The 24900-nt window shown below is 35.8% G+C and overlaps 1 pseudogene; it reads right to left on the reverse strand.

Moving 5' to 3' along the window:
* Positions 1-3748: 3748 nt before the first annotated feature.
* On the reverse strand, positions 3749-24900 carry LOC125392746 (protein mago nashi homolog pseudogene; annotated as a pseudogene).

Consider the following 24900-nt stretch of genomic DNA (forward strand, 5'->3'; position numbering starts at 1 on the left):
TAATGACAGCATTTGTTTTGGGGTATTTCACATGGTCATCTTCCAGATATTGATGGGAAGAAGAAGACTTTCTGAAAGGAACAGCATTTGATTCACCTCCAAGATGTAAGTCCTGCAAGGGGATAGAGGAGGAATATGCAGAGGAGCAGAGAGTAGATTAATATTTCATGGAGCACACAACACAGTGAGGACTGTTTTCTAAAAGGAAACAATTTATTATATTTCTATAAAGGGGAATGAGAGAATGGTTATTAATAAGATCTTCTGTATTAGCACCTAGTTTCCAGCAACTTAAACACATTCTCATATGCAAATATGTAGCATGGTTAATAAAAACCTAGAAACTAATATTGGGGTTCAGACTGAAAGATCAGAGTAGCAAAGCAACCAACTTCACTTACTCAGTGGTATAAACTGTCCTTAGTAACCAATTCCTGGACTGCAAACCCTGGAACTACTATTGCATAATCACTTAAGAGAAAGTGTTTACCCCTTGGAGCTCTTACCTCTATGAAACCTTCAGTCTGAAAAGAGAAGAAGTTCCTTTATCATCCTGCATTATATTCCTCTCTAGTGCTGGTAGTAAAGGCATGCACCAGCACTGCCAGGCCTCTATGGCCAACTAGTGTGGCTGCTGGGATTAAAGATGTGTGGTACCTCACTTGAATGGCTGACTAGTTGCTGACTTTGCTCTTTGACCTTCAGGCAAACTTTATTTATTAGATCATAAACAAAATACCAGTATACAAATACATCTTTAGGTAGAATTTTACGTATTTTCATTGTTTTCTTTCTGTATCATTGATATTTGTGTGTGTATGATCAAGTACTTGAACTCTCCAGTCACCCTCCCCCCACTACACACACAAGACCGAGGGTCCCAAGAGTAGGTTTCTATAAGCAGACATTTCCTGTCCTGACTGCCCGGTTCCAAATAACTGACTCATAGGTTGAATACGAATAGTAAATGATTAGCCAAGACCTTAGGCTTGTTACTAGCTAACTCTTACATTTAAATTAACCCATATTTCTATTTATACTTTGACAAGTGGCTCATGGCTTGTTAACTTATTTTCTTCATATCTTGCTTCCCTAAAGGCTGGCTGGCATCTCATGATTCTGCCCTCCTTCTTCCCATCATTCTCCGTTTTTACTTTCCCATCTAACTTTCTGCCCAGCTTCCGGCCTCTCAGCTTTTTCTTAACTCATGAGTGTAATACATATTCACAGTGTATGGGATTTTTCTGCAATAGTCCTTTTTTTATTTCTGGAGTCCCCACCTTATTATTTGTGGCAATAGAAGCAGTGATCTGTAGATCAAGACTGTAGTGCTGTTTCAGTTCTTCTACAGGTGGAATGATACAAACTTCATTTGTATATACATGCCTTTGTTTAGTTAGTTTTCTAGATAAATCCAATTCCTAGAATTTTAGGTGATTGGAAGCCTATAATTCAGAAATTTTATGTTTCAGAGTATGAGTTAGTTTCCTTGTGTTCCTGAGATTCTATAAGATTTAAAAATTAATCTTGAAGGTAATAAAACTAGAGTATGTCATAGTACAACTTCAGAACAACCATCTCAGTTGCTTATAATTCATTGTCTTTAATATACTTAGACAGGAAATAGACTCATTTTATATATCATGCCTTCTGAAACTTCTTAATGAAAGTTTTGCTTCTAAGTGAGACAGTGATTCTCAGGGAAAGGAGATATGATACCCAATTCTGTTTATAGTTCTACAAAATGAAACAATATATCTAATAATAATTCAGAGATAAAAACAGAGAAATACACCTTTACTGGGATATAGTCAAGAAATGAGAATCATATTATGATTTGATTGTTTCCAGGCTTTGTAGAAACACCAGTGAAATGGTATGCTGGCTAGAGATAGATTTTCTTAGAATATGTGAAGAATGTGGAGAATGAAGAGATGGCTTGTGGGGTCAAGTGTTGGCACTGCTTTTGCAAAATAGAATATTTCATTACTCAGAATTCAAGTTGAATGACTCATAACTGCCTGTAACTCTAGTTCCATGGGATGTAACATCCTCTTTTGGTGTCTCCATCCAACTGTACATAAGTACACAGAACTCAACACAATTGCACACACATATACATAACAAAAATAAAAATAAATTTTATCAAAATAAATTATAAAAAAATCTATGCTGTACAAATTGTTAAAATTAAGAATAACTATTTGTATTTAATCAAAATTCCTGTCTCTGACAATATTGTTATTAGTTTGAAAGAAAGTTTTCAGTGACTTAAGTCTTTATTATTAAAATAGAAATTCTGTTTATACCTTTCAGTAAAGACTTTACCCTGCCAAGAAGTTCATGAAAAGCAGAATATTTTGAAAAATAAAACAAATCATTGTGTTTCTTATCTCTCCTGTGGAAGTATTTTTACAACTTCCATCCAGTAATTAGAGGGAGGGAATTGTGTTCCTACCATGTATGAATGTTTGTAGGAGAGAGTTGAATAACTTGCAACATAACGTAAGTCTTATGAGCTTTATGTCTAAAGCTAGACATGGTGACTTTGTATTTGGTCATTTTAAGTTCATTATTGCAATGATCCAACATATAATTTATGGATGATAAGGGAACATGTGATATCATGCAAATTAAGCCTGCGCTAAACATAAGTAAGGATAAGTTAAACATCAGCAGCAGCTTGTACAGTTTTAGTCAAAGCAGCTTACATTTTGCAATTTTTAGTCAAAATAAAAACTTTACTAATGTCTCCTTTAGTGGGGGCTGAGGCAAATTTCCACTACTAAGATAGCATTTCTTTCTAAATATTAACTGAATTGCTAATGATTAGATTGATTTTTTTAATCTTTTTTCCTTTGACATTATGAAGGGATGCTTGTCAGATGGAGGAATCGCAAATAAAGAGATCCCACACTAGCAATGAATAGAGTATAATAAGGTACTTTTTTTTATTAAATGGGAACTCACAGATCAAATGGGGAACAGGAACAGAAATCAGCATCCACATGTGGTGAGCAGGGAGCAAGAGAGAGAGAGAGAGAAAGAGAGCGTGAGCAAATGAACCTCTGTGTTTTTGGTACCCAAAGCCACACCCAACCTGGGCCAACCACTCAAAGGCTCTTGACTGAGGGAGCTTCCATATTACCTCCCCTTTTTGTCAAATAAGAGAGTTCCAAACCCAATACTAAATTATATAGAGTATGAACAGATACCAAGTATAGAAATTAGAATTATAAACAGCATAAACAATATTAAGCAAGAAACATATACTAAATGTTTCAATAATTATTCTATCCTAAGGAGTCTAAGTCGTGTATTAGAAATGGCTTGGCTAAGTCATAAGAGGAAAGCAACTATGACTAGCTAGTCTTCAACCCACAAAAGGCCTGAGAATGCAGATAATATTATTTAAGTAGGCAGGAAGTGCAATCAAGCTGTTTCCAAAATGTTCAGTAGATGACAGAGAAAATTGGCTACCTGGGAAATCATCCAAAGTCTCATTTGCATTGTTGGAGCAACCAACTTTGGCTAAGGCCTAGAGTAACTGGCAGACCATTTTCAGGAGCAGTTCAATTTTCAAAACTGTCTTACCTTGTCTTGCCAAAGTTTGGCAGTCTTTTGCTTGTATCCTGCTTGTCCAGTCTGAATATTGTGATTTTTGTCATTGGTTGAGGAATGGATAGTTTCTTGCCCAAAGAACAGTTTTGTCAAGAAGTAAACAAGTTCCAACTTTAGTGTCTTTTTTTTATTAAAGACCATCATTTATTGTTTATAAAAATTGCCCCAATATACAGGAAAAAAATTCCTAATTACGGTAACTAAAAATTCCCACCCCCTCATGTCCACAATATCCAATCTAGATTGGTTTAATCTTGAAATGTAATCCAATAAGGCTGAAGACTAAACACTTCAGGTCCTGGACAAGATAATAAAACACTCGTAAGCCTTCTGGATCCTCAGACTAGTTGACATCAATAAGGGAACCAATTTTTGATGTTGTAAAAGAAATGTGTTCATCGCCAATGATGATTTCAAGCTCCTGCAGGCCTACTTGGTCAGGATGGGGCCACAGAGCATTGTCTTCCTTGGTGATCTCACTGTCGTCAATGATTCTCTTCAGTTCCTCCATCACACTTTTATGTACATAAGCCTCCTTTCTTAAGTGATCAACATTCTCTTGGGAATAGATTTATGCTGCCAGGAGCAATCATATCACTCTTCAACAGAACCCTAAGTTATTTAAATGTCATATTCTACAGCTCTTTGAAGTGGTTGAAGATTACCTATCTATATGGAATACAATCTCTATGTATCTAAAGAACCTGACTAGTCTAACTGTTAAGTGTGACAAACATGGGTAACTATTGACCTATACTTCTTAATACCTATATAACTCAACGACTAGACTTCTCATTAGAATATTAAACAATCTTTAAACAACTGTGCAACAAATGAGAACAATAATCTCAATGTGTAAACAATGTGTAAGTATATTGGCCAGAGGTAGAAAAGTATAATGCAATATGATAAATATATCCTAAAATTGTATCAGTATACAAAATGTCTTAAACAGAAGTAGAATCATGCATGAATAAAACCTGACAAAATAACTTTGCATAGGTGTACACATATTGCAAACAGAAATAGAAGCATATTCAACATAACAAATATAATTTGAATTTGTATCAAAATATAAGAATCTATATAAAAGTAAATTGTTTATAAATAATAGCTCACAAGTATTTACTCTTTACTCATTTATTATAACTAATAATAGAGTAATCTACCTATTATCCTATTCAATTTCTTTTTTTTTTTGTGAGATCCCCGAACCTACAAATTTTCCACCCCAACCCCAACCATATACCAGTTATAATCAACTCCTAATTGATGTTCCTAGCCCTGAGGACACATTTTGTTGGGAGAAGGGCTATCATCTTTTAAAATTACTTCCAGTTGTCGTGGGTATGATATTTTTTTTTCCTATGGGATCCAGTAAAACGAAAATGATGGTTAAATTTTAAGATTACTTTCTGGTATAATTTCAAATAGTTTCTGAGCGGTCAATAAGGTTTTCCTGAAGTTCTTATTGTAGTTCTGGTTATAATGCTATAGTGAACAGGAGTCTGTATAATAACATAGGAGGAAAATAAAGTTCCAGTTGAGGGAGATGATTAAGACATTGTCCTACATCATTGTGGCATGTTTTGAGCCAGGGAATTATATTTATTGACAGAATAAAATTTTCAACATCACTCATGACTTTTATATTTACAACCAGCATTTCAAATATTAAGTTCATCTACTAATTGAATTTATGCCCCCTAAGGTAACCTCTGTTTTCACCACTTTTCAACTTAACATAGTTATCATTATATTATACACATTCTTTTTTATATAATTGTATAGTTTATTATTTACTCTCCAGCAGAGTTTCATACTATGATTACATTATATATGTCATTTAAATACATTGCCCTGAAGAAAAAAATATCCTGTTCATCATTCCTATCTTCAAATATTTCAGTTGATATCCAACAGCAGCATGAATTAAATAGTCATGATACTGAAATTAAACTATTCTCTCATATTCTGAATTTATTCTGGGAATAAAAGTTACAAGTGAGATGATGAAAAAGAATGTCAGTACCACTCACATGACTGAAATTTTCTATGTAAAACATAATGAAAACAAATAAGTGTATTTGTCAGTTTTCTCTCATGAAGAAGCAATTTAAATTGTGTTAATTTACATGCTTAGTTGCTCTAGAAACCCAAAACCTTAAAAATTCATGTGTCCTGATAGTAACAAGAAATATATTGAGCAATAAAATCTGAAAAATACTTATCACTGCAAATTTTGCATTTAGAATGAGTTTACAGAACAAATAAACGAATATTTTAATTAATTATTTCTTTAATTTAGCATTTTATTATTTTCAAACATATATAATAATAGCATGCTTATAAAGGTGTAAAATAGTTTATTAAATATGTTCCTTGTATAAATGTGTATTATACTCAAATTTCTCTTTAAATATAAGGCCACACTATATAGGCTACACTGACCTGGAACTCCATACATAGCCCAAACTGGACTTGAATTCATGGAATTTTGCCTACCCTTGTTTTTAGAGGGCTGGGATTAAAGGTGCGTACCACCACACCTAGCTTTCAAATAATAGTATACCAATGAATAAGGAAAATAAACAATTATTATTACTTTAAAACTATATAATAAAGTTATGGTTTACTGACAAATACTAACAAATGTTAAGAAGCAGATAATCTTAGATAGTGTAAGAAAACAAGCCAAGTATGAGTCTGTTACTGGGAGCTGCTTCTGCCTACCATGGGCTGCAGCACTCAGGAGATCAGACTCTGCTTGCACCTAATGTGGGCATCACAATACATTGACCAAGATCTTGGTAAGACAGTTCCATAGTTGTGAGCATGGAAGAGCTGTCCCAAATTACCAATCTGTCATGTGATGGCATTGGCAGGGTAGGACATCTCTTCCTCATCCTCCCTGAGGGAGGTGGGAGAGCTGACCCTGCCCCTCATCAGCTTCAACAGTCTGGAGAGTGGTCTACACCTGGACAAGACAGCAGAACTTCCCCTGAAGGTGCAGGCGTGGGAGATCCAACCTTACCCTGAGATCATGAGAGCACGAGACCTGGCCCCACCCCTTCCTATAACTGCTAAATGAACTAGCCAGGCCAATGCAGAAGAGCTTGCCCTGGTGGTAAAGACAAGGGGAATTGGTGGGCTGACCAAGCCTGCAACTTCTCAGGCCCAGAAACAGGTTTATGTTTTGTTCCTACCAACATCCACACCATCTGTGATCTGCTTGAACACATGAAGGGACCAGTTCTGCAAACCCAAAGCTACAGGATTTCCGCAACACAGAGCAACAGCAGGATAGCCAAGATGAGTAGATGAGTTCCAGTGAGGGCCAAACATAATAATATAATATTATTAATATTATAATATTATATATTATATTATATATATAATAATATAATATAATATTCTGCTATTATAATATAATAATAGCATAAACCAGAGGATTCGAACAAAACTCATGACTCTTTGCAATAAACACTTGCAAGAAAAGATATATGGATAAAAGGGTTTGTTGTGTGGCACACTAAAGTTTTTTATGGTAAGATTGATTCCCCCCACCTTCCTCATTCTCCCATCTTTTCCTCTTTTCTCTTAAATTTCATATTTTGAAAGGGTGGTTGCAAAGGCAGAGGGTAGATATAAAGAGATAGGGGAATAAATGGAATGAAGATGAAAGACAAAAAGAATAAATAAAAAGGAAAAAGAAATATGAGTCTGTGAGTGGATGAGCCAGAGATGAGACAGCAAGCTGTGTTGGTTCATGATGTCCACTTCCAGCTTCCTCGCTTCCTGAGTACTAGTGTTGACTTCCCTCAATGATTGAATGTGACTTTTGTTCATTCATTTGCTTGTTTGTTTTGTTTTATTGCAGGCGGGAGGGTTGTTTTGTTTTGTTTGAGACAAGATTTCTCTGTATAGACTTGGCTGTCCTAAAACTCTGTGGACCAGGCCAGCCTCAAAGATTCACTTGACTTTGCCCCCAGTGCTGGAATTAAAGTCACCACTGCCCTTGATCACACACACACACACACACACACACACACACACACACACACACACACACACACATTTGTTATTATATATTTATGATATATAAGTATACATATATTTATGATTATATATTTCTCATGTATATTTAATGATGGAAAGTGACTTAGAATTTAAGCAAAATAAACGCTTTCCTTATCAAGTTGGTTTTGGTCAGTGCTTTATGCTAGCAACAGAATGAAACTAGGACCCACTGTAAATCATATTTAGCAAAAATTTAGGATTAGTACCCTGATTTTTAAGCAAGAGTTGTAATCTGCTGGCCTGCTTGGTCACCTGGGTACCCTGTTATTTTAAGAGACAAGACCTGCCCACTCCCAATCTCTTCTTTCCAGCCTCCTCTCCCCACTCCCATGTATTTCTTCTGAAGAGGCAGGTTCTGCCTCCCTTCCTTCTCCCCTTCCCACTTTTTTCTTTTCTTTGTCTCTCTTTCTTTCTCTCCCCTCCTCCCCTCAGCAAAGAAACTTTATACCCAGGCTCTCTCTGCATGGTGTATCTGTTTCTCCCCATCATGGTATCCCATCCACCAGGGAACCTGCTGGGGTCACCTGCCTCATGAATGATAACAGCAAGTCATGACAAGGTGCAATATAAAAGAGTAATATTCTTTAGCATGACATTCTAAAAATTTTGCTGTTTTAGGAAAGGGTATTTTCTAACTCTTTAGACACTTTGATTCTCAAATGTGTTTATCACACAGCATCTCTTTCATATTGGGAAGTAGTATAAAAGAACCAGAGTTTCTGTTGAAAAAAGACAAAAAAATATGAAAACTTTCTAAGTGCTGTATTCTTTTATGAAGCTTTTATTTTCTTTACAAGGAAGGATACATAAAAATAATTGAATGTGTATTTGACATAACACTCGGGGAAAGTAATTTTAAGAATAAGCTTAGTTTGAATTTTAATCAATTTTATTCACCAGAACCAAATTTTATTTCTCCTTTCAAGAGAAAATGCTACTGCAATTCCTAATTATCTCATTTTGGCAGGGACTGTACTGACTGGTTTTGCTATCAACTTTATACAAGCCAGAGTTATCAGAGAGGAAGGAGTCCCAGTTTAGGAAATATCTCCACAAGATCCAGCTATAAGACATTTTCTCAATTAGTTATCAATGTGGGAGGAACCAGCTCATGGTGGGTTCTACCATTGCTGGACTGGTATTCCTGTATTCTTTAAGAAAGCAGACAGAGCAAGACCATGAGCAACAACCCACCATGGTCTCTATATTAGTTTCTGCCTTCAGGATCCTGCCTTTATTGAGTTGCTGTACTGTTTCCTACCATCATGTACAGCAATGTAGAAGTATAAGCCAAATAAACCCTTTTCTCCCCCAATTTGTCTTTTCAGTCATGGTGTTTCATGTTAGCAATAGTAACCCTAACTAGGACATGGACTAAGATTTCCTCACTCAAATGGTAAAGTTTCTTAAGAGCTTATAGTTTAGAAGACACTGCTGTCACATTTCTTTAGAGACTGAATTAACAGAAGACTTAGAATTATATAAGAAATAAGTGAGTTAAGTGAATAACAACATTTTGATTTAGAAGCAAAACTCTAACCGGAAAGATGACAAAATATGTTAAACATTATAGTAGGTTCCATTCTTTTAGATGAAGAGTTCCTCTTAAAGAAATATTAATACTTTGAAGTTTTTATACAAACTAATAAAATAATTTTTGTGTCTTTAACAGATTGGTGAGTTGTGGTCTTTGTTGTATGCTGTCAGGGAACCTGCTTCTTGAACATGCCTGGCAAGTGCTCCACCCTAAGCTACATCAGCAATCCTAATAGTCTCCTTCATTTTAAACTTAGGGCATTATTTTGACTACTGAAATATTGTACCCATGTTAACTAGGATTTTTATTTGTTGTTTGAGAATAAAATATAGGAAAAAAGTGAATGGATATGACAAAAGGTCATAAAGCAGAATACAAAGTGATAGAAGAATCAAAGAAGGCAATAGGAACCCAGGTGGCAAATAGAGTACCTTATTAATTTCTAACAGAGAGGTCACCGGAAAATAAAAACAAAGGAGCTATGTACCAAAACGTGTATGGTGAAAAGAAGTAAGAGGGAATTCTTCATAATTATTTTGCTATGTAGCTGCTACCTTTATTTATTTTATTTTGTAGATGGAAAATAAAGAAAGAACACGTTCCCACTGAGCTTATATTTCCAGCTGTGTAGCCTCGATAGACTGCTGCAGTATATATTGTAATGAACAAGCAAATATGATGAATAGCATATAATGGTAATGATATTAAAAGCATGTCAGAAACTAAGTGCCCTTTGATACAGTATGTGCTTGCACGTCTTTTGTGTGTATTAACTGTTTCTTTCAATTGGGTCATAAATTTTCTTTTTATAAATATAATAGTTGTTGTTATCAGTGAAACTGCAAACATCATAGGAATGAACTCTATTTTTATACTGTAGATTGTCTTCAGATTGCCATACATGTGAGTTTTCACTATTGAACTTGCATATATGTACAGAAATTCATAAAGGGTTTACTTGACCAAATATATTATTTTTTGTTTTAATATTTTATTATTTACACTATGGGTCTTGATTATAAGGATAAGCGTAAGTGCGGTATGAGTTCCTCTAAGTTCTGCCTTCATTTTATACATTTCTGGAATTAATATTAGTCAAACATTTTGTAACAAAGGAAACCAATGTGTTCAAGATGTTATAGTTTAGAGTTGCATCGCATGGGATGGTGTTTTTTTCCTAGTCCCACACGGTAAGCACTCAGAAGGTGTTAAATGCACATCCGGGTGGCACTTAGTGATGTTTGTGCATCTCTTGTCATCCTTGGTCAGAAGTAAACGATAGGACATGGAGAAATTGCTGTAATCATTCCTGAGGTTGTGATGTGGCACATTTACAGGTCTGCATGAACAGCTGGATGCTTTCTCAGTTCATCATTCATGAGTTGTTTCACAAGCCTTGTCAACAGTTATTCCTCTAAGGGGCAATCATCCACATCCTGCAATCCTCAAGGACTACAAAGTGATCTTGAACTAGCACTTACACTGACGCTGCTTGCTTAAGCCTCAAAATGGCACCTGTTCATTGATACGGCATAACATTAACCAGAGAGAAATCTGGTCTAAGAGTGACTGGGTAGTCCCCGGTGTTTGGCATTGCATTATTCTCTGGTTTAAGCACATACCTTATGACATTTCCCTGGATTGTGTGAGTAATAATGTTTATCACAGGACATAAGAGATACAGTCTTAATGAATTGAGACATTCTAATGTACCTGATATTATGAACTAGAGAGTGAGAGGAGCTCTAGGCAGGTAAATTTGTTTTCTTTTAACTAAAAGGAATATATTTACCTCTGCAGATACATCTGATCAGGATGTATAGATGTTTCTTCAGGTTTTCCCAGACACTGGAGATTGCTTACATAAATTTATTGAAATATAACTTACCTATTCAGTCTAAATCTGGAAAAAAAAGGTATGTACTTGATAAGAGGAGGAAAGTTTAATAAGTAGGTGATTATGAAATAAATAATTTGAACTATTTGTTGATACCCAGAAGATATTTATTTGGAAAGCTTTCTTCTTGCTTCTGACTTGATAGCTAGAACCAGTCAGCATGTTTGATTTAGAGAAATAGGATATTAAGTTAAAGATTTAAAGTTGACATTTAATTGTAAGATATGTTTGCACTGCTAATTCCTCTGTAGCTTTATTTGAAAGTTTATTTCTGTAATGTTATCTACAATCTTCATTTTAACTAAAAATGTGTACAAATATTGTGACAAGTATCTTCATTTCTTTTCCATTGTTGTGAAGAGACACCGTGACCAAGGTAATTCATAAAAAAAAAAAAAAAAAAACAGGGGAGGGGTTTAAAAAAAAAACATTGTGTTACAGGCTTCCTTTCAGTTTCAGAGGATGATCAGAGGGTGAGTCGATGACCGTCATGGGAGAACACATGATATCAGACAGGTAGGCAAGGATAGTACTTCTTCTATCTGACTAATATTGTTAATTTCACAGGAGATAGAATGCCAAGTCAACAAGCTTCTCAGCATGTCTGTGAGGGATTTTCTTGAATAGATTAGTCAAGGTAGAAGACTCACAGTATCTGTGGGCATTTCCATTCTCCAATAGGATAAACGGAGACAGCTAAGTGGGACTATTCATCACCCTAGGCTTTGTGATTTCTGATGTGCTGTGACCAACTGGCTGCCTCACCTTGGTTTCCCTTGGTCACCTGGAATTTTCAAGGATCCTCTATATCCTGGCTCTATTGCCTGAGTGCTGGTACCAAAGGCAAGTACATTCATGACTTATTTTCTTGTTTTGATTAGTTTTAAGTAATCTTCTTACTGTTGATTTTTAGCTAGGATTGCACTGACCTCCATCTCTCTTTTTATGCCTAATAATATCTCTTTTATATAAGATCGCATAGTAGGATACAGTGCATGCATAATTATCACAAAAATTGCTCAATGTTGAATGACAGCCTTTATGACAATTTTGTGACATTCTTTGTCTCTTTTCATAGAGAAAGATTCCAGAGTGCAAGAACTCACCTCTCTGGGCATCTTGAGTGTGAAGAAGTGTGACCAGTTGCCTCAGCCTCCTGCCTCCCTAACTTTCTGCCATAGTGATTGTACCCTAAAACTGTGAGCCAAAGCAAACTCTTTTACATTAAGTTTCTTTTGCCAGGGCATATCACCACAGCACCAAGAGAACCAAGATAAAAGTTGAACACAGAGAAAATTATTTCCAGGAAAAATGATTGGGGTGGTCATTAATAGGTAAGCAGGGAATTTTGTTGCTCTTTCCTCTGAACAGATTCTTTCCTTCAGTGTTTGAAAAAATTCTGCATTTCAGCAGCTCCCAGTGCTTTTGCTGTGGCTCTAGACAGGCTTTCTTTTGTCTTGTGTAAAGCTTTTGGCTTTGTTTTTGTTGCTGCTGCTGCTAATAACTTCACTGTCCTTGGGTACACCTTTATACACCTTCTCTGGCCAATCCCTAATTGAAAACAAAACAAAACAAAACCCCAAAAAAACCCAACTCCTTGTTTTATTATTCCTTTGCTTCTGAGGCTCCCAGTAGCCAGTTCCTGTGTGAATGTTTTTATTAAACACTTACTCATAGATGCAGGATTCCTTTCTGTATGCTGTAAATACGATTGGTTAAAAAACAAAAACAAAAACAAAACTGTCTTGTCTTAGTCCTGTGACAGGGTAGAGTAGAGCTAGGCAGGGAAAACTAAACTGAATGCAGAGAGAAAGGAGGCAGAGTTAGAAAAACTATGAAACAGCCTCTGGACACAGATATGCCAGAACCTTGCTGGTAGGTCATGAGCCTCATGACAAAATAAAAAATTATGGAAATCAGTTAAATTGAGATTTAAAAGTCAATAAGAAGTTAGAGCTAATAGGCCAAAAATTGATTTAATTAATACAGCTTCTGTGTGAGTATTTCGGGAGTCTGGGCAATCGGGAAACAAACAAGCTGCCTCATACAACAACTCACCAGGAAGCAAGTCCATTTTCTATAAATTATAGCCCCACACAGTGTCAAAGGGTAGACAAGATTCTTCCTTATTCGTTGACCCTGTAAATCAAAGACTACTAGTAATTTAGTTCCTAATCAAGTTCGTAATCCATGTGAAACCTCATCCCGTAACATGACTGCTACAATTCCTATTTCAATAAGCATGGTGGTGATCTGACATCTTGCCAGAATTCTCCATTAAGTTTCTTTTCTGACATTCTAGGTTTTTAGAGTGGCTTTTTTTTACAGACATTCTCTCACCATTTCTACCAACAGCCCCAAAGTAACAACAAAGGATTCCTATAATGTTATTTAGTATACAGTTTTATGTAATCACTGCTCTTTCTGGCATGTACTGAAAAAGAAATTGAATGGAAAATCATCGTAAATCGAGAAAAACAAGATATTTCATCATATAACTGAATTATATGTTATTTATTTGAAATAATGTGAAAGAGGAAATTATTATTAGGTTACATATAGTGACATTTTATATTTTTAAATTCATATATGTAGGCCTTCTTTAGAAGCTTGGGTATATTAAATGTAGTAAAGTTAACCTATATCTAAAGTCTTTTCTCTTTTTTTTTTGCTTTTGCTTATAGGCTCTTGTCAGGTTACATCTCATGAACTGAGCTCTGACTGGAAACTTACTAAGTTGGAAGCTCTAACTTATACTGGAAATCCTTTGTACTGAGAACAATTAAAATCTTCAGTTTTGTACTATAAACTGTTCTTACAGAAAAGAAATTTAACTTACCTTCTTCATAAGAAACTGATATAGGTCTTGAGTCACTCAACGATTCACCAGTCTGACCATGAGTAATTTTAACCAAAAAGAGGGTTTCTTAACTACTGGCCAGGTAAATACCTAAGACTGATGCTCAGAGTATATCTCCAAATTACATCTGTTAGGAACTGATACAGACAAAACTCAAAGGGTGTGTACTTTCTGTCTTTATTCAATCAGAAGCAAGCATACATATTGAAACACTTCCTGTCTATGTACCTCATGCCTGTGTGCAATCAAGTACATATCCTGTACAGTTGGGACAACCAAACTTCTTTACAGAAATTGAAAATGAGTGGTTTATTATCTTACATGACTTGCTATCTTTCACAAGAAACATCATTCCGGTACTTTATCTGTCCTTGGGTAAGAGGGGTTTACAGTTTAGAGGCATTTTGTTTAGAGGCACTTTTTGTCTTTTCAGATCTATTATATTATGTACAATAATTTAAACTTAAAGCATTAGCCATCACAAAGAATTTTTGATATTTGAAGCATTCTACTATGAAAAGCAATGATTCATAATCCAAACTGTGGATTAAAAATTATAAAATTATGCCAGGTGGTGGTGGTACATACCTTTATTCCCACACTCTGGAGGCAGACACAGATGAATCTCTGAGTTCAAAACCAACCTGGTCTACAGAAATGAGTTCCAGGACAGCTAGATCTACACAGATAAACTCTGATTCAGAAAACTGAAAGAAAGAAGAAGAAGGAAAAAGAAATAAGAGGAAAATTATAAACTATAATGTGCAAAGTGATTTGATATTTTCATGTATTGGTAATTTAAATATAATTACATGAATTATATAAACATTGTTTACATATTTAGTATCTACTAATTTTATGCAGGATATGAGTGTAACTAAGAAATCAATTTATCTGCTCATTAATGTAGGGATGTAGCTGTGAATTACAGAGAATAACCAATTATTTTTATTGATCATTTTGTTCTAAAATGATGATTTATATGCACAGAACTTGAAAAGTAAATTAAAAATAACCTATGTTACTTCAAAATTAACACTGAAGAAAAATTAATCTAAAATCAATGTATATGAACAGATAAATTATTATATCAAAATTGGTCTAGTCTAAAAATAGTTGTTTAATAAAATATTTAAACTATTATAATGAAAGGTTATTTTCTAATGAATTCTTACTTCCAAAATATAGGCTTTAAATATATGGGGTTTAGTCTTCAACTTAACTTTCAAGACTTTAGTCTTCCTATCCCCATGAAGGCTATCTACATATAGCATTTGGCTAATATCATCTTTAGCATTTCTGTGGCACAGAGTTCATCTAAGCAATTTCATTCCCTATGTATCTTTATTTGGGACATATATATTTTAGAGATTGGGACAAATATGATAACAAAAATAATCAAAAGCAAAGAATAACTTGTTGTCACAAATTAATTTCACTTTGGTTCCTTAGGGTGAGAAACTTTGATGTATTATCATTATTTTTTTCTTTTTTTTTTTTTAATCTAAAAGCTTTTTCTTTTCAGTTTACACACCAGGGACAGTTCCCTCTCCCTCTCTTCCTCCTGATCCTTTCTATCTTACCCCCACCAACCCCTCCCCTCTCCACTTCTCAGAAAGGGTAAAGCCTTACACAAGGAGTCTACAAAGTCTGGTATATCAAGTTAATGAAGTACCAAGACCCTCCGCCTTATATCAAGGCTGAGCAAGGTGTCCCTCCATAGGGAATGGGCTCCAAAAAGTCAGTTCATGCACTGGGGACAAATCCTGGTCCCACTGCCTGTTGTAGAAGGAGCGGCGGGCTGCGTCCCGACACCCAACTCCCACCTAGCTTTTCCCGAACCAAGGAGCAGTGGGCAGGCCTGCTTTGCATCCTGCCTGGCTCCTGCAGGGTTAGCTTTACAGTCGAAATATCAAAACACAAATTGTATTCATTTAAACACTGCCTGGCCCATTAGTTATTGGCCTTATTAGTTATTAGCTCTTATTGACTAGCTCTTACATATTGATTCAACCTATTTCTATTAATGCGTATTGCCACTTGACTGTGACTTACCGAGACGAGTCTAACTGGCGTTCATCTCAGAGAGGAGAGCTATGGCAGAGCTATGGCATCTGCCTCACTTCCTTTCTTCCCAGCATTCTGTTCGGTCTACTCTGCCTATCTAATTTTCTGTCTTATCAAAGGACCAAGGCAGTTTCTTTATTAACCAATGAAAGTAACACATAGACAGATGACCTTCCTCCATCATTTCCCCTTTTTCTGTTTAAACATAAAAGAAAGGCTTTAACTTTAACCTAGCAAAATTACACATAACAAAAGTTATCAAGTAAGAATTACAGTTACAATATTTATATTTATTTTACCTTTATCATAAAAATGGAAAACTATAACTATGACTATCCATTCTTCAACTCAATAAAAGACTCCAGAAGGATATGTTACCTAAGCAAACAAGAAATAAGCAACTTCCAAACTCTAGAATGACAGCTGCCTGTACAGTCAGCTAAAGTTCTTTTGTACTGTTGGGGCATCCATCTTCGGCCTTCAGGCCCATAGTATCCAGAAACATTTCCATGAAGCAGGAAATTTTAAAGGCAGTTCAGTCACTTTCTGCTGTGTCCTGCAGAATGTCTTGCAGACTCTTTCATGAGTTAGGAACCCCGAAAGACCATCTCACTTTTAGGCAAGTTCAGCAGTCCTTTCTCTGCAGGTTCTTTTTGTCCAGTTTATACATCAGTCCAGGCAAGAGCAGTTTCTTGCCCAAATGGTTATCAAACTCCATAAGGAGCCTCTTTGATGCCCATCTTTCACTTGAAGTAAATTGGTGATGACAGGAGCAGACGTGTCTCATTGTCATGAAAAGCCCTACATTATTAAAATATTTAAAATGTCATATTCTGTAGTCTTTGAAAGACATGAAGAATGCCTATCTGAAATATATCTCTGCACATCTAGAATATCTAAGTAACATGACTACAAGCTTGACTATTATTGATGATATCCATTAACAACCTATATTTCTTAATTATACATTACATTTTTAAATAAACTACACAATCATAATACCTTAATCAAGAGCAGAAATACATATACATATAACAAAATTGACCCTTGATTTCTATCAAAAAGGCAAAATCTATACCAATGTAAATTATTCGTATCTATATAATATCCCCCTTTAAATATAAAAGAACAGTATTTGGGAATATGGACATAGTTATTTCTCTCCAAACTTCTTCTTGCTGTATAGGGGCGTTGTTAATCAGGTCTTTCATGGTGTAACCTGTGTGCGAGGTCCATCTCAGTTGGCAGTTGAGTGAAGTAATTTTTTGAGGGTGTTCACAGCGACCTTTCAGGAGGGTGTGGTCTATCATACCATATTGGAATAGAAGCAATCCACAGGGTCCATCCTCTGTGAAAACAAAAGAAGAACCTCCTTTCCTAAGCATCATGTCCTTAGACCCAAATTCTAAAGTCATAATACCCTTACAATATCCATTCTGGTTTAGCTTGGCAGCCCATATAATGAAATGTCTCTCTGTACTTAGTTCCTTCACAGTCAAAAATTTTAAAGAAAACACAATGTGCATAATTCAGACTCTCTGTGAATTTTCCATTTTTATGTGGCTTATTTTTATTTATTTCTTTTATTCTATAACTATGTGTACCCTTTTTTTAAAGGCATTAATTTTATTCTCTATATTCTTCTTCTTCTCTCTCCCAAGCCTACGTTCACTCTTCCAACACTGTGACCCTTTTAGAGGTCTTTTATGTCTGAATCTGTCCTATTGTGATTCTGTAATTTTTTACTATTCTGGAACATTTTTGTTTTGCAGTTTTAAATCACTAAACATTTAAAAATCTAATCTGTGACATTCCTAGGTCAAAAACAGATACTCTGGGTTTGCCCCGCCAAGTCCAACATGGTGGAGCCAATAGTGCCCCTGAGCTTTGCACATTGCACTGCTAGCATGGTGGAGGTACTTGTGCCTCTGAGCCGCAGCACACAATGATCCCCCTTTAGGCATACAGTGAGTCTAGTGGCCATTAAACAAATCATAGCACTTTACTCCAAATGCTCCGTTCAAAAGCTCTGTCTCCCACAGAAGCCAGACAGAGATTGTGATGGCGGCATAGCTCAGAAACTGGTATTACAAAACCGCCACTTTCTAGTAGACCTGATCCCGCTACCTACTCAGGCAGGAAGAGCTGAGCCATGGGTATGGTCTCAGCTACTTTATTCCCAACCCTGAGTGGGCACACAAACGTCCGGGCCCAGAAATATTCCATAGACAGCATTTGCACTGGCGGCAGGGCCTAGGAAGCCATGTTTTAAAATGGCTGGCACGGCTTTTTTCTGCTGCTGTTGCTGAATCAGGAAATCTCTCTACAGCATGTCCTAGCAAATAGCAAAAAGCTGTGTTAAACTCTCTCTCTCTCTTTTTCAAGCTTTCTCAGGTTCTACATAGATCCAGTTTATGATGTTGGGAGCCACTCTGTTGTAGGAACAGTAGGCCGCTTCCTGCCACCCCGCCTCCCGGCTAGCTTTACCCAAAATAATTACACGGAAACTGTATTCTTTTAAACACTGCTTGGCCCATTACTTTCAGCCTCTTATTGGCTAACTCTCACATCTTGGTTAACCCATTTCTCATAATCTGTGTAGCACCACAAGGTGGTGGCTTACCGGGAAGGATCTTAACCTGCAACCATCTTGGAGAGGAGAGTCATGGTGACTGCCTCATTGCCTTCTTCCCAACATTCTGTTTGGTCTACTCTGCCTACCTAATTTTCTGTCCTATCAAAGGGCCAAGGCAATATTTTTATTAACCAATGAAAGTAATACATAGACAGATGACCTTCCTCCATCAACTGCCCAAGCCACAGGACTGTCGTTCACATTCAGAGGGGCTAGGTCAGTCCTATATGGGTACCCCAGCTCTCAGTCTGGACTCACTGAGCTCCCACTAGCTCAGATCAGCTATCTATGTGAGTTTCCTCATCATTATCTTGACCCCTTTGCTCAAATAATTGCTCCTCTCTTTCTTTGATTGGACTCCAGGTGTTCAGCCCACTGCTTAGCTGTGGATCTCTGCATGTTTCCATCAGTTATTGGATGAAGGTTCTATGATGACAATTAGGGTGGTTATCAATCTGATTACTGGGGAAGGTCAGTTCAGGTACCATCTCCACTATTGCTAGAAGTCTTAACTGGGGTCATCCTTGTAGATTCCTGGGAGTTTTCCTAGCACCATTTATCTCCCTAATCCTATATTGGCTTCCTCTATCAAGGTATGTCTTTCTTTGCTTTCCATCTCTGCCCTCTCATTTGCACCATCCTGTTCCCTTATGTTCCCTTCCCTCTCCCCTTCCACCTTTCCTTTTCCACCCTCCCCCAGGCTCCAAATATGCTCAGGAGACTTAACTATTTCCACTTTTCAGGGACATTCATGTTTTTTTTTTTATTTTTCAGTTTTTTTTTATGGTAGATTACATTGACAGTCTTTCATATGTTGAGCCATCCCTGCATCTCTGGGATGGTTTTAGGTTACAAACTGCTCAAGATGATTCCAACTTGACCAACTGACATGGTACACATTCTTACTAGAATTTCAAATAAAAACTTCAAAAAAAAAACCCTACCAACAACTCAAAGACTATCTGCAATTGTACCAGACAGTAATCTTGAAACTTAATCGTCATTTTAGTTTTTACAGATTCCCATAAAAATGATAGTGCTTTCATGGTATCTAAAAGTAATTCTAAAAAATGATGTCCCCTCTCTCAACAAAGTTTGTGCTCAGGGTTAGGAAACATCTATTATGGGTTTGTTATAAGTAGTAAAGAATCATGAGTGGAAATGAAGTAGACTCAAGGAATTTTTTTTGAAAAAAAAAGTAATGGATGAGATAGGATAAGAGGTAAAGTTGTGTATCTACTTGTGAGCTATTATTTATAGACAATTTGGTAAGGATCCATGTATATTGATACAAATTCAAATTTTATTTGTGATATTGAATATTCTCCTATTTCTGTTTACATTTATGCACCTATGGAAAGTTGTTTTGTCATATTGGATGCATGTTTCTACCTTCGCTTAAGATATTTTATATATTGATGCAATTTTAGGATGTATTTATCATATTGCATTATACATTTCTACCTCTGATTAAGATACACCCACACACATGTAAATATATATATTAAATTTTGACGTCATTGCTCTCATTTGCTGCACATTTGTTTACAGATTGTTTAATTTTTTTAATATAAAGCCTCAGTCTTTAAGCTATATAGGTATTAAGAATTATAGGTAAATAGTGATCCACATTTGTCATACTGATAGTTAGACTAGTCAGATGCTTTAGATGCATAGAGATTGCATTCCACATAGATAGGTAACCTTCAAAGACTTGAAAGATTTAAATAAGCATTTAAATAACTTAGGATTCTGTTGATGTGAGATACAATTGCTCCTGGCAGTACCAATCTATTCCCAAGAGAATATTGGGTACGTAAGACACTCCATTTGGAGCTTGTTTCTTCTTGGAAATACTGGCCTGTGAACAGGAAACTGCTCATGCCTCAACTACTCACAAAATAATACTGTCCAGACTGGACTAGCAGAATACAAGCAAAAAGACTGCCAAACTTCATCAAGATAGGGTAAAACAGTTCTTAAAAATCGCCTGCTTCTGAAAAACTAGACCTTAGTCAAAGTTGGTTGCCCCAACATTGCAAATGAGAATTTGGGTGATTGCCCAGGTAGCTATGTAATTTCTATGTAATTTATTGCATCTTTTGGAAGTTGCCTGATTGTACTTCCTGTTAACTCAGGTAATACTTTTTCTCTTCTCAAGTTTTTGATAGGGTTGAAGACTAGATAGTCATAGTTACTTTTCTCTCATGACTTAGCCTAGCCATTTTAAATATAAAAGACTTAGACTCCTTAGGATAGAATAGCTATTGAAACATTTAGCATATGTTTCTTGTTTGATGCTGTTCATGATGGCTATAATTCTATTTTTATGAATGTTTTTGCCTCTTCTTTTTTCCTGAACAATACTTGATTTTTGATATTATTATATATAGTTCTGTATTAGGCTTACCACTCTCTCATTTAGACAAAATGGGGAGGTGTTGTGGGAACTTCCATAACCTTGAAGATACTGACCGACTTTGGACATGATTTGATGTACTACAAGTGCAGACAAAAAGCTGGCACAGCACTCTTTTCTGCTCGATTCAGTTTCAGTTCCCAGCACTCCGAGAAGACTACAAATCACTACCTTTACTGAAATGGGTTTACCCTCTGTGTGCTGTGAATACCATTGGCTAATACAGAAGCTGTTTTGGGGCTGTGATAGGGCAAAATAATAGAGGTAGGTGGGGAAAACCAAACTGAATGCTGGGAGAAAGAAGGTGGAGTGAGAAGGAAGCCATGTAGGCCCGCTGGAAACAGATGCTGGAATTTTACCAGTAAGCTACTGCCATGGGGTGATACACAGATTAATAGAGATGGGTTAGTTTAGGATACGAGTTAGTCAGAAGTATGCTTAAGCTGTTGTCCAAACAGTATTGAAAATAATATGGTTTTGTTGTGATCATTTTGGTTCTGAACTGCTGGGCGGCTGGTAAACAAACAAGTGGTCTCTTCTTACAACATCTTACTGTGAGTTTATCCCCAAATAAATGAAAGTTTGTTTTATTCCATTCTGGGCTATTGTGGAACTCTTGCATACTACTAACATATTTGAAAGGAAAAAGCTGAAAAGCTAGAAACTTCAAGGTACATTGACACAAAATAGCTGTCTAGGTACTTCTTTTCAATCCCTCCTCTATACATATACATGCAGGTGCACACACACACACACACACACATACACACACATGGGTCACCATGAAAATACATAGGAGTTGCTGTAGATATGATCTAACATCTTGGATCATCAGCTGACCTTGGCTTCTTCCATGTAGTACTGAATTCATAGGCATGGGATTGTCAAACGTGAAGAAGTAATACACTGATTTATGTTCTAGAAAATCACCAAGGTTCAATATTATGAAGCATGGTTTCCTTCCTAAAAGAAGCCCAGGGAAAGCATTGCACAGAACTGTGAAAGTAAAGCCCAAGATGCAGTAGATTTTTCAGGCTATTAGAAATTCCAGAAATGTTGATTCCCTGAATAAAGATATAAGTCCAAGAAAGGGGTAACATTTGCCACAGCTGGCAGTACTAAGCCTCTTCGTACCATGAGGCTGTTCCAAAAACTGAAATGATGGACAGAAAGTCTTAAATGCCTAGTACTTATTTTAATTAATTAATGTCTCATTTGTCACTGATCTTTCCTAGTTTTCGTCCTGGTTCTTTCTTTCTTTAAAAAAGAATATTTACTCTGTGACAGTGTACATTTGAAGCATCCCACTTGGTGTTTTGATGTTACAGCAGCTGTAAGTAAGTGAGATTGCACAGAAACTACCACATTAGAATGCTGCATGGACAGGAAGAAAGGTGTACTGGGTAACAAACTAACAAGGCTGTCTCCTGAAGGCACAAGAAGGGTTGCAGACAGACAAACAAAATGGATGAAAAGTAAATGTGCTTTATATGAGTCAACATGTTGGAGTGTTTGAACTGACACAGGGTGTTTGTGTTGACTGGAAACTAGATGCTCTTGCCCAAGATAGTTGACCTTCCAGGACAGGATTAAGGGAGATTCCTTATGGTTTAAGGGAAGTTCCTGGTAAAAGAAATCTTTCTTAAGTCTCTGTTTAGCCAGAGTAATTCTTTTGTTTAGCTGTCCAAAGTCCTTCAGTCTTAGGACAATGTCATCAGCACTGCCATTTTGGAGTATAACTTTGGACCTAACACAATCACACTTTAATAGGTTACTTTGAGGCTAGACCAGACTTTGGACATATATTTATTTTTATTAATGTTAGAAATTTTAGATCTAGGAAACTTTAAGAGGTATATTAAATACATGTTGCTTTAGGTCATGGCTTGGTACCTTTGGGGAATTGGTGAGGTACATTAGGGTTTCAAAGTGATCTGTTTGGTTGTCCACTTGACATGTGGTGAGACTGTCAAGAGCCAGGTTGTACAATAATCTAGGAGATGTTTCTTTGTGAGATTTAACTGATCCAGGAACACTTACCCTCCTCATAAATAGCACTATCATACCTGATATTGAATAAAATGAGAAAAACTCTGGAACAAAGTTAATTCTTCTTTCATTGAAATATTTATTGTCTGTACTTGATTACTTCAATTAAAGAAATAATGTACATATTTTATATTAGCATATTTTTTACTTTTAATTGATAAGTAGATCTCTTTGATATACTTATATTCATATTTCTTAGAAACATAAAATCAGAACCAATTTTGAATAGTTTGTTTTCATTTTTAGTGTAGTTTTTTTGTAAAATAAAATATCAATATATATTACAGAGATGAAAACAGCTATTTTTGATGGCTAATAATAAGATACATTCTTATTCTATACATCATTCATTGTTTCATTATCTATGTTTGAAGACAACTTATAATTTGTAGCAAGTGGGACCTACAGGATAATAAAGATTGAAGCTACAGAACACTCACTACACTTACCTGTTTTAATGCTTTCTGTCTGCAGTATAACTTAATGTAGACAATTTGCCTCTGTTTATAGGAAGAGAGAATAAAGGAAGTCAGAGAAATGTAAATGCAGGTTCTTAAATAAACTGTTTAAGGCACAGAACTAAAAGACAAAAGGAGGGATAAAAAAAGCCAGTCTGACAATTGAGGTTTAAAAATATACACTTTGTAATTTACTATGCATGACAGATAAAGACAAATTATTTTCTATATGTTGGATACCTTCAGCATTTAATGCTGAATTTCCTACTACTTATCTGGAGAAATTATTGTTCTGGCTATCTGATTTTTTTTTCTTTGTATACCTCAAATCTTCCAAACAAACAAGGCTTTCCTCATTTTTTTAAAATGGTGTGATTATTTATCTTGTGCACCTGTGGGCAGGTAAAGAAGAACACGGAAGCCAGAGGACAATTTGCGATGTCAGATCTCTTATGCCATCATTTCAGTCCTTGAAATTAATGAAAAGCTGAACATCAAGATTGGCTGCAGTGTTCTTTATCTGCTGAGCCATCTCATGGGGTTCTAAAATTATTTTTATGTCATTCCAAGTTGAAACGTTTTAAACATATTAATGTCACACCATTATGAAGATAATTTTGAAATGTACATAAATTGTAACCTTAATGCATGTTGAGAAATACAAATAGAAATCATACTTAAAGTACACTGACAATTTTGATTTCAACAGATCATGTTACCAATCAGACGAATAAAAGTTCACACCACAGGAAAACATTTGAATTCACATTTTAGAGGCATAATTCAGATTTATGGAAATTGATGTTTTTGTTTTGATTAGATTTTCATAAAAGATGAAGATGACAAAAGGTTTTGGAAACCTGTATACATTTGATAGTGATTGCAATCATTTGGAAAGCTTTAAAGTGGATTAGAGAGTGATGATGGAGAAATGGTTATTGTTAAAGAAAATGCATTCACCTTGAGTTGCTTCTTTCATATAACTATAATTTACAATGGTTTTCAACACCGGTTGTGTATTTTATGATGAGAAGTGTTCTTTTTGAAATTAGACCTATTTCATACACGTTAAAGATTCTCCTAACTAATGCAAGACTAGCACTCACCAAAAGAAAAGACATTCCTGACTTTTGGTGAGGTCCCCAAACTCTTTTCAGTCACTCAGTGCATTTAACCCTTTGAAAGCTGGACATGTTTGAAGTACCTGCAGGCTCTGAGGGAGCTGTGTATTGTTTGTAGACTTCATAGTTTTCTCTGGATTTACTGCAAAGCGTCAT

Source organism: Myodes glareolus, chromosome 2, assembly GCF_982192425.1.
Source record: "Myodes glareolus chromosome 2, mMyoGla1.1, whole genome shotgun sequence".
Lineage (NCBI taxonomy): Eukaryota > Metazoa > Chordata > Mammalia > Rodentia > Cricetidae > Myodes > Myodes glareolus.